We start from the raw sequence: 10,833 nt of genomic DNA on the forward strand, positions 1-10,833 counted from the left end.
CAACAAACAATCTAATAATAATTATATTAACATTCCAAAATTTATAATTTTGGGATGTTACACTCTCGTTTTTTCACCACCATATAGTTAGTGGGAAATTTTCATTATATAACTTGGCTTGTATATTCCAATGATAGGATTCCTCAAATTTGCCTTAGGTCTTCGTGAGCAAGCAAGTTGGATGCACACCCACTAGTTTTCTTTAAGAGCTTTCACATACTCTTAGCTCTAGTGCATCATTTGTATGGCAATCCCTACTCATTCACATTGATATCTATTGATGAGCATCTCCACAGCTCATTGATATGCCTAGTTAATGTGACCATCTTCTCCTTGTTTGTCTTGCAACCTCCACCACACTCCACACCACTTATAGTGCTAAAACCATGGCTCACGCTCATGTATTGCGTGAGAATTGAAAAGGTTTGAGAAAGTAAAGGTGTGAAAACAATTACTTGGCCAATACCGGGGTTGTGCATAATTTAAATTCCTTGTGCAATGATGATAGAGCATAGCCAGACTATATGCTTTTGTAGGGATAACTTTCTTTTGGCCTTGTTATTTTGAAAGTTCAGGATTACCTTGCTAGTTTGCTTGAAGTATTATTGTTTCCACGTCAATAGGAAACTATTGTTTTGAATCTAATGGATCTGAACATTCACGTCACATAAGAGGAGTTACAAAGGACATCTATGCTAGGTAGCATGAAAGCATCAAAAATTCATTCTTTATCACTTCCCTACTCGAGGACAAGCAGGAGTTAAGCTTGGGGATGCTTGATATGTCTCAAACGTATCTATATTTTTTGATGGTTTCATGTTGTTATCTTGTCATCTTTGGATGTTTTACGTACCTTTTATATCTTTTTCTTGGACTAACTTATTAATTCAGTGCCAAGTGCCAGTTCCTGTTTTTCTGTGTTTTTGACTCTTTTCAGATCTGATTTTGGAATGGAGTCCAAACGGAATAAAATCCCTGAAATAAATTTTTCCAGAACGGAAGAAGATCACGGGACTTGAGGGCCAAGGCAGGAGAGCCACACGGGGCCCACAAGCCATGTAGCCGCCACCAGGGGGCGGCGGCTACCAGGCTTGTGGCCTCCCGGGCGCCCCCTGGCCTAGCTCCTTCGCATATACATTCCCTAAAATACAGAAAAAAAAAATAGGGGAATCCACGAAAACACTTTTCCGCCGCCGCAAGCTTCCGCTTCCGCGAGATCTCATATGGAGACCCTTCCCGGTGCCCTGCCGGAGGGGACTTTGGAGTTGGAGGGCTTCTACATCAACATCATCACCCCTCCAATGACTCGTGAGAAGTTCACTTCAGACCTACGGGTCCGTAGTTAGTAGCTAGATGGCTTCTTCTCTCTCTTGGATCTTCAATACAAAGTTCTCCATGATCTTCATGGAGATCTATCCGATGTAATCCTCTTTGGCGGTGTGTTTGTCGAGATCTGATGAATTGTGGATTTGTGATCAGATTATCTATGATATATATTTGAGTCTTTGCTAATTTATTATATGCATGATTTGATATCCTTGTAAGTCTCTCCGAGTCTTGGTTTTTGTTTGGCCAACTAGATCTATGATTCTTGCAATGGGAGAAGTGCTTGGTTTTGGGTTCATACCGCGTGGTGACCTTTCCCAGTGACAGAAGGGGCAGCAAGGCACGCGTCGTGTTGTTGCCATCAAGGGTAACAAGATGGGCTTTTACCGTAGATATGAGATTGTCCATCTACATCATGTCATCTTGCTTAAGGCGTTACTCTGTTCTCATGAACTTAATACACTAGATGCATGCTGGATAGCGGTCGACGTGTGGAGTAATAGTAGTAGATGCAGAAAGTATCGGTCTACTTGTTTTGGACGTGATGCATATAGATATAATCATTGCCTTAGATAACGTCACGACTTTGCGTGGTTCCATGAATTGCTCGACAGTAATTCGTTCACCCACCGTCTACTTGCTTTCATGAGAGAAGCCACTAGTGAACACTACGGCCCCCGGGTCTATTCACACCTATTGTTTCCACTTTCGCTTTTACTTTGCTTTGTTTCTTTTTGCTTTCAGTTATCACTTGGCAAGCAATCTATAAGGGATTGACAATCCTTCACTGGATCGATACCTTGGTTCTCAAAATTGAGGGAAATACTTACTACCGTTGTGCTACATCACCGTTTCCGCTTCAAGGGAACACCAACGCAAGGCTCCAAGGCCACGGGGGAATCATGTGCATATTTAGCAAGGAAGTCCCTAAAGGCGTAGTCGTAGCAGAAAGATTCCTGGTGCCGTTGCTGAGGAGCATCAAGACAAGAACAGTCTCTCGTCAGCACGCTTGTTTCTGGCGCCGTTGGAAGGTATTTTGTTGCAGTAGCAGGAGGGAGCTGGGGCTCGGGGGTGGCGAGGGCGATGTCGGCGACCGGTGGCGGGTGGCATGTGAAGGGCGGCGCAGCGGCGGGGCGACGACGGGGCAATGGGTTAGGGTTCGGGTGGGAAGGGCGCAGGGTCGGGCAGGACTGAGGGATTCACAAGCGGATCGCCTCGCCTCTGTTTGTTGGGTCATGGAGGCCGAGAGGCATGCGCTGCATGGGCTTTGAGTGGGCTGAGCCTGAGGCCAAATTTTTAAATATAAATATAGGCCCATAATTTTTTGTACACCCCAGGCAATGGCCTGGGCTTCATGGGTCCCAAATCCTCCAATGTTGAGATGTATACTACATCTTTGTAAAATTTCATGATGACCACTAAGTGGTCCTGAACACCTAATTACATTAGTCATAACCCCACCATGTCCTCAGTCAGAGAAGGAGCTCAAGAAAGAGATAGTCATTGTCACGCACAGAGTTGGCATATTTCAGTTAAGTTTACTTCAAGTTATCTAGAACCGGATGTTGAAAAAGTTTCCAAGTTGCCACATAACCATGGGCCCGGCTTTCCGAAAGATATTAACCCTAGAGGGGTGCTCCAACTAGTCCATCACAAACTACTACAGGCTGCATAGGAAGCCTCGACCATACAAAACCCGTGATCTCCTTTGATTCCTTGGTGGAAAACCTCAACCTCGAGATAGCCAAAGTATCCTCAGAATCCCGATACACAAGATATTTCAAGAAGGTAAAAACAAGTCCTGCAAGACCGCTCGACGTGTCGACGAACCCGAGAAGAGCCACATATCTCGTTCTCAGGACACGACATATGAGCTATGGTTACCATGCCAAATAACCGAGTTTCCCACGGGAGCGTTAAGAAGCTGCTCTGGGTTGGACCAACACTCATGAGGAGCATCGTCCCGTGGGTTGATTAATTTCCCTTGGGGTAGCTACTCCCTATGCTTTTCGTTAAGTTGTTTAGCAATTGTAAAACCAATGTTGGGTCTTGCCAGACAAGTTTTAAACCAAAACAAGTTCTTAAGGGGGTCTCCATAACACCCCAAGTGTGTTAGGAGCGCTCAATATGGAACGTAACACCGGTAGCCAAAACTAAGGCAGAAAAAGCGGAACAAAACACATAACAAAAGGCTGAGCCATCCACCTTTTACCAAGTATATAGGTGTGTTAAATTAAATAGCAGTAATAAGATGATATTCAAAATCCCATGTTAACACATGGATCAGCCTGCACCTCCAACTAACAATACTATAAGAGGGTTGAGCAAGTGATATCTTAGCCATTCAATAGTTTCTAGGTTGTGGAGGGGTTAGAGGCTTTCATGGAAATGTTTGGAGCCTATGTATTCAAGTGGTAGGCAACGATTAATAGCGAAGGAAAATGAGTCATCTAAGCACAACGAAATTAGAAACGATATCAAGGTCACAGTCATCTTGCCTGGTGATTCTTCTGACGGGTACAACTCTGGCTCTTTAGGAACGTATTCAAAGTGATCCTTGCACTCGTTCTCAGCTCTCGTTGCTACCCAAATAAAAAAAATACACATCCAATGAAGATACGCTAAGGTGCAATGCTTCAAACAACATGACGAATGAGTGTGGGTATGAAAGGAGCATGGCAATACTAACGAGTCATCTTTCTCATGCATTTTTTAAGTTGTTAGCATTCTGGACAAAACCTCAAGTTTATTTATTTGTACATGCATGAACATGGCAGAAATGGGTGAATCATGAGTAAAGGGTTCAAAAACATATAAAGAGCATTGCAGACCGAGCTATGGATCTCCCGGATTTACCAAAACAAGATACAGAAGGCAACAATGACTAAAGAACATTTGAGAGTGGGCTATGGGCATTTTCTTGGCACTCCAAGTATGCCACCAGATTGGGAACAAAATTTTAGGTGAAATGGGCCTAAAATACATGCAACACAGAGAAGCACAACTCACACAGGACACAAAACAAAACAACAACCAATCTGTCCACAAATAACAACATACCACTTTGGTCAAAAGAAAACTAGTAGTTACAGCCACTCAACAAGTTCAACCAAGACAAGAATATGAAGCTATCAAAGTGCACAATAATACCTAACTAACAACAACATAGATAGGTTCATGACACCATGGCGAACAAGCTCTCAACATGGCAAGAAATATTACAAATTAGGACTAAGTGAAAATCTCAGTTCGCACTTGCAGTTTTTAAATATGTTGACATGTTGATAGCAATAAAACTAGACTCACAGCAAGTTTCATGGCATGAAATTTAACAAGATGGTACAGGGCCACAAATACTACAAATCACTCTCACTAAGCATGAGCTGGAACTTCACAGAAAACATGGTAGCATCCCCTAAACATGGCATGGAAATAACAGTAGATTCACAAACTTAGTCAAATTTCACAAAGGTAATCACATCAATTCACAACTTCATAGCATATTTGACACAAAAAAACACTAAGATGCAAAACCTATTTGGCAAGGTGGTGGCACCATTCGATGCTGGACCAAGCACAAAGGAACAACATATTCATGGGAATTATGGTAAGAAATTACCAAGTTCAACACTTAGGTTTATTTGAACTCGTAAAAAACAACATTATCATTAGCATGTTTACAGAAAGAAACCCACAAATCTACGATCTTATCATGGCAAAGAAAATTACCAGGGCCTAGTACCCTCAAAACTCTACCACATTCATGTTGACAAGTTTACCAAACAGTGCAAGGATTAAATCATGCGAAAAATAACAAAATGGCATCCTATCAGAAAATTACATTTTCACAAAGTTGCTCCAAGGCAAGACTAAGGGCACCAATGAATATCTGGGATTTTTTTACCCCAAATCCATATATCACACTCATATGTTTCTATGACAAATCTCACACAAAACAGCTGCACAAAAATTACTCTCAAACCTATAAGTCAAAACCTACCCAAAATAGCATGCACTGAATAGGCAATGTCCAAAATTGGACTTGCCCTATATGGCAACAGATAGAAATGGTCATAGCCACAACTAGAAATTTACCTTAAAAGGAAAATACTTAAACCAGAGAAATAAAGACATACAAAAACAAAATAAAAGTTGGGGCCACTTGGCATAGACACCAGGGACCAGGAGAGTGACATGTGGCACTTGGGCCCACTGCGAGTGCCCTACACACAACAGGGAAAAATGGGGTTTTAATTGTCGCGGGGGGGGGGTCCAACTCGCGACCTCCTGGTCACGCCACACGCGTGCAACCACTGCGCTACTACACGGCTCATGGTAGAGAGGGGGTGCTAGCCCTCAAGTACACATGCAAGGTACCGACTTGCCCTCGCCGGTGATTGAACGCTAGTGACACTACGGCGACGACGCGGCGCCTACCGGTGCACACAATAGCGGCGGCTACGGGTTACTCCCATGACACTACCTACAAGTGGAGCAACACATCGGAGCAGAGGGTAGGTCGATACAAGCGCACACGTGCTACTACCGGCGGCAAACCGAGGAGGGAGCAGCGACCCGACGCACTCCGGTGACTCGCGAGCGGAGCCGATGGACGAAACTAGTCCTACAACGCAACACGATCTCGATACACATGCGTAGAATATGCCAATGCAGCTGCCTCACATGCTCACGGCGAGGTCCAACGAGAAAACTTTCGGTCCCATGAGAACACCAGTACTAGGGTCTATTCGAGAGGGAGAATGCGATGGGGAAGTTTTGTAGCTCACCTAGGGGGGCTGACAAGGTCGAGCAAGCTCGGGGACGATCGGCGACGACAAATTCGTCCGGCAACGAGTCCTGCCCGAGGAAGAAGAACAGTGATAATTCGCTTCGTCTTGGCGTCTCGCGAGGCTGTAGTGGACGTCGAGGATGTAGCTGACCTTGACACCGCTCCTGGACACGCTAGACTTTAGGTGCCTCGCCAGAGAGCATGCCAGCGATGATTGACGTGCTCTAACACTCTCTGCTACCAGGGGGAAATGGATCTGGAGGGGGCTAGCTCCCTCGCGGCAGAGAGGGGGAGGAAGAGGGAACCCTAGAGAGGCCCAGGCACCGAGGGAGGGTTATATAGGGGCTGGTCCCGGCAGCTGCCGTCGTGGCAATGTCGTCGCGGCACCTTTCTACCTCGCGTGTGAGAGTGAGGTGGAAAGGGGGATGAGGAGGACGCTCTGATGGGTGGCTGGCAGCTGGGGTCGGGCACGCCATGCTGGAGAGAAAACGCGTGCGAGGCTGTGATCGGCTGGGCTGGGGGTTCACTTGGGCCGCGCTGGGGCGCTATTGCGATGGTGGGCCTCGGGCAGAGGGCTGTTGCGCTGCTGCTGGGCTTGCTACTGCTAGCGGCTAGCTCGGCAGCGACCACATGCTGCTTGAGCCCGGCTCTCTCTGTGAGAGGCAAATAAGGTTTTAACATTAAAAAATTAATAGCCACAATAAAATAAAAACCCACGAAGTTTGAAAGAGAATATATGAGAAGAGAAAATAGTTTGGTACTCAAAAAAATAGGTTTCATCTAATAAAAATGGTTTGGGCATTTTTAGAGCAAACATTCAAACCACTTAAATAAACTTTAGAAGTTGTTTTAGCAAAAGTCACAAAAGGAAAATAACCACACATAGGCAAGTGTTACTTCTAAAAACACCTAGAGTGAATTTGGGAGCTTGGCAACATTTTATTAACTTGATTAGAGCAAGTAAAAAACAACGCATAACTAGCATTGGGATTAAAAGGGGGTTTCGGCAAGTTTTGCAAAAGGGGTTGGTTGGGGATCCACCACACAACTCACTTGCAAGCACACCCCTCCACACATACACTCTCACCACAACAAGTTCAAACTTATGATGCAACAGTAATTCATGTGATGATGCGATGATGCCATGATGAATGATGAATATCATGAAGCACAAATTTATTAAGCCCAACACATGAGGGCATACTTGGAAGGTTCATACATGGAATATTACAAAGATGGCAAGGCAATGCACTTGGGCTGTTACATAGCCGTCGGAGCCCCAGACCACTTCACCGCCCCTTCAGCGCCATTGGAGCTCACCGGGTGGAGCGCAACTATCGGGATCCCCGCGCGACCATCGGCTTAAGTGCCCCACCATCTCTCTATTTCTCTGTGTGTAGATAGGACACAAGCACTGCCGCCACCATCGTTTCCCCAAGATGGTTGTGCCGACGAGAAGTGTCCGGGAAGAGGGGAGCGGTTCTCGTGCTCCTGCCGAAGAAGATGGACGACGCCACGTGAGGCTGCCTCGAGTGCTGGTAGCTCCACTCCATATTATCAATGAGCGCCAACGGCAGGCACCATGGTACCGATCTAGCCGCCCTCAACCTTGCTCCCACAAGATCCTCTGGGTCACTCATCGACCCACGAGACCACCCCTTCTCCACCGAGGTAGTTGTCCTCCGTATGGCTCCTATCAGCCGCGATGGTGACACCCATCGCACTGCAGTAGTCGCCCGATCGTCTATGTGTTCTCTCAGGTAGGCTTCTCTATCTACATTTGATGCTCTTTGTTCCCATACATTCCTCGGTTTGGTGAGCGTACAGTTTGATGTTTGCACCAATGTTTTTTCTCTTTTTATGAACCATGAACTCTAGCACGGGGAATGAATATGAGGCGATGGATTTAGCTTCGCAGAACATGATTCTAGGTAGGGTTTTTGTGTATGAAAATCTAAAGTTTTCTGATCCATTATTGTCTCAATGTTAGGGAAGGTGACCGTAGGCTATTTATGGTCAATAGCTGGACCTTGTTGAGGTGCCAATGTGTGAATGTGAGTATTTATTTGCCTAGGTGCTTGGGTGTTGAACCGATTGAATAATTTTGTCGCCCCACTATTATTTTGAATAACCTTCTTAAATCAACCACATTATTTTTATTTATACCCCACAAGAAAAACCGAATTGTTTTTATAAGGCAGTTGACATTTATGCAGCTTCAAACTTTGTTTCTTGTGCTAGATGCTTGTAGTTGTCTATGTAGCTTCAAGGTTTTTTTATTGTGCTTGATGGTACAAGGGATGCGAGGATCACGACCACCCTGATTTGTCCATCCTTGTCTTATCAGGTACCTCGGGTTGGTAATGCCAAACTTGTCATATCATATAGATTGTGTGGTGCATTGGAAGATTGACATGCCGGAGATCAGAGCCCATCGACTACAGTAGTCCGGTGCGCATTTGTCCATGAGAGTTGGAACTAGCGGATGCTGACTCTATGATTATGCCAATGATCAAGCCAATTGGCATTCCTTGTTTGATCAGATAGTTCTCTTCGATGGTGATATCACTAAGAGAGTAGCTGCCATCTGTGGATCCCACGATGCCGCTGAGATGCTCACGATGAACTGGAGTACTGCAGTCTATAGAAGGTTCCTTCCTCCTTTGTATTTTTTAACTCGTGTCCAGTTTCATTGTGGCCGAGTTGTTTGTTATTGCGAGAACAATGTTTATTTCCAACTTTTGTTGCATGGGTGCTACTAATGTGTGAATTAGGATACTTCATCTGTTTAATTTGTCATTGTTAGGATGTTGCGGGTGAAGTTTTGGTAGTTAGAAAATTATCTGCCGTCTGCAACAACTCTTTGTGTGTATTATAACTCTTATTTTCATTGGGACTCTACGATTGAATGTCAAATAAAAATCAGCATTGTGTCTGATCGATTCATGGAAGTGCAAGCTGAATTATATTATGAATATGATTATTGCTCGGAAGTTGAATTCTAACACACTGTGTTTTGGTTTAATAACTTGAAAGTGATGTCTGTATTAATGCTAAATCTGGAAAAAGGATTCACGGGTGGACATGTGTTATAAATAATTAGTTATTGTACTTCTTTCTGGGAGAGAGGTGTTTTGGCTCTCGGGTGCATATGCACCCGGATGAACAGTATCGTGAAAAATAATAGTAAATGTTTTTAAAAACTTCTGAATTTTTTTAGATGATTGTATTAGTGTCGCAAACATGCATGAGAACTTTCGTGCGATAAGGAGCAACGATGTTTCGTCAGCAAAAAGGACAAATTTAGGGTGACATTTTGGGGTAACTTTTGGTGTTCAATTTGTTTTTTTTTTGCATAAGCCAAAATGTTTTATCTTTTTGTCTCAAAATTTTCAGGTAGCATTTGGATGTGACAAAGTACACAAATAAATTTTGTCTTCATTTTTTTTTGTTTTAAACTTTTTTTTTGGCTCCCGGGAGCCGAATTGCATTTCCGCTTCTTTCTCATTATCAAAGTCAAATGCTCGGTGAAACTATCCAATGGATGAACTAGTTGTTTACTAATGAATCATCCACACTTTATTCTCTTGTTTTCTCCTCTTCCATTCACTAAAACATCTGCATTGTATGCTTGTTACTTCTCTGAGTGTTTGAACAGAAGGAAGATTTTTTCGAAAGGAAGATTTCATTGGTTCCAGCCTCTACACTATCATGATCATTTTGAGAGCATGGTTATTGTCATGAATGACTGATAGTTTCATATCATTTAGGAAAATGTGAATAGTGACCATCTACAAACTTCATCTTACTATCTCATTATGATAACCACACCCTCGAAGCTGCAACGAGCAATCAATCTCATATATTACCGACGCAACACCTAAGTAAGAAATTATATGTGTGTGTATATTATTGGTTATCAAATATGAACCCATTGCTACATCTCTAGTCACTCATGACCCTCTGGATGTTGTGCGGATGAATTTTGCAATATTATTCAAGTTTGTTATTTTTTCTTAGGGTGAACGGGAGTTGTAGAGGGAGAGAAGGAAACCATCTTCTCAACACAACATGTCTTGAGATGTATACTGCATTTTTTTATACTTTATAGTTGACGAAAACTAGACTAGTTCTATTCAATTACTAATATTTATGTAAAAAAAGTAATAAATAGTGAATGTATAAATTGTGGGTCGACATTGGATGTCTGTCCTTGGATGACCATGGGAAGCATCTCTATCTAGCGTCTTGACTCATAATCTTCTCAACACAACATGCCTTGAGATGTATGCTGCATTTTTTGTACTTTATGTTGGAAATATGAGCAATTTACCAAAGGATTTTATTAATTGAAAAACTAGGATAAACATAACCATCATAACTAAGACGGAAGAAGGCATGCAATATAGAGATGAAATGACAAAAGACATGTGCACATATGATCTAGAAAAGAACATATGTGTAACCGTTGTATATAGACAAGGAATCATAGGAAGTGATGAGCAGACACGAAACATATCTAGAAGAGATACTATAGCAAAAATTTGCGGTAGAAACTGAAAGAAGAAGAACATGAGTACGTACTGAGTTGCAGCAGCAGGAGGATTGGTGTTGGCATTGTCGTTGGCCATGTTACCAGAGAGGTGCGACGTCGGGGAAGTAGTCGTCGTCCGAGAAGAAATCATCGGTGTCCGCGATGGAAGACAGTAGTCGCGCTG

The sequence above is a fragment of the Hordeum vulgare genome, chromosome 4H (genome assembly GCF_904849725.1).
Source record: "Hordeum vulgare subsp. vulgare chromosome 4H, MorexV3_pseudomolecules_assembly, whole genome shotgun sequence".
Classification (NCBI taxonomy): Eukaryota; Viridiplantae; Streptophyta; class Magnoliopsida; order Poales; family Poaceae; genus Hordeum; species Hordeum vulgare.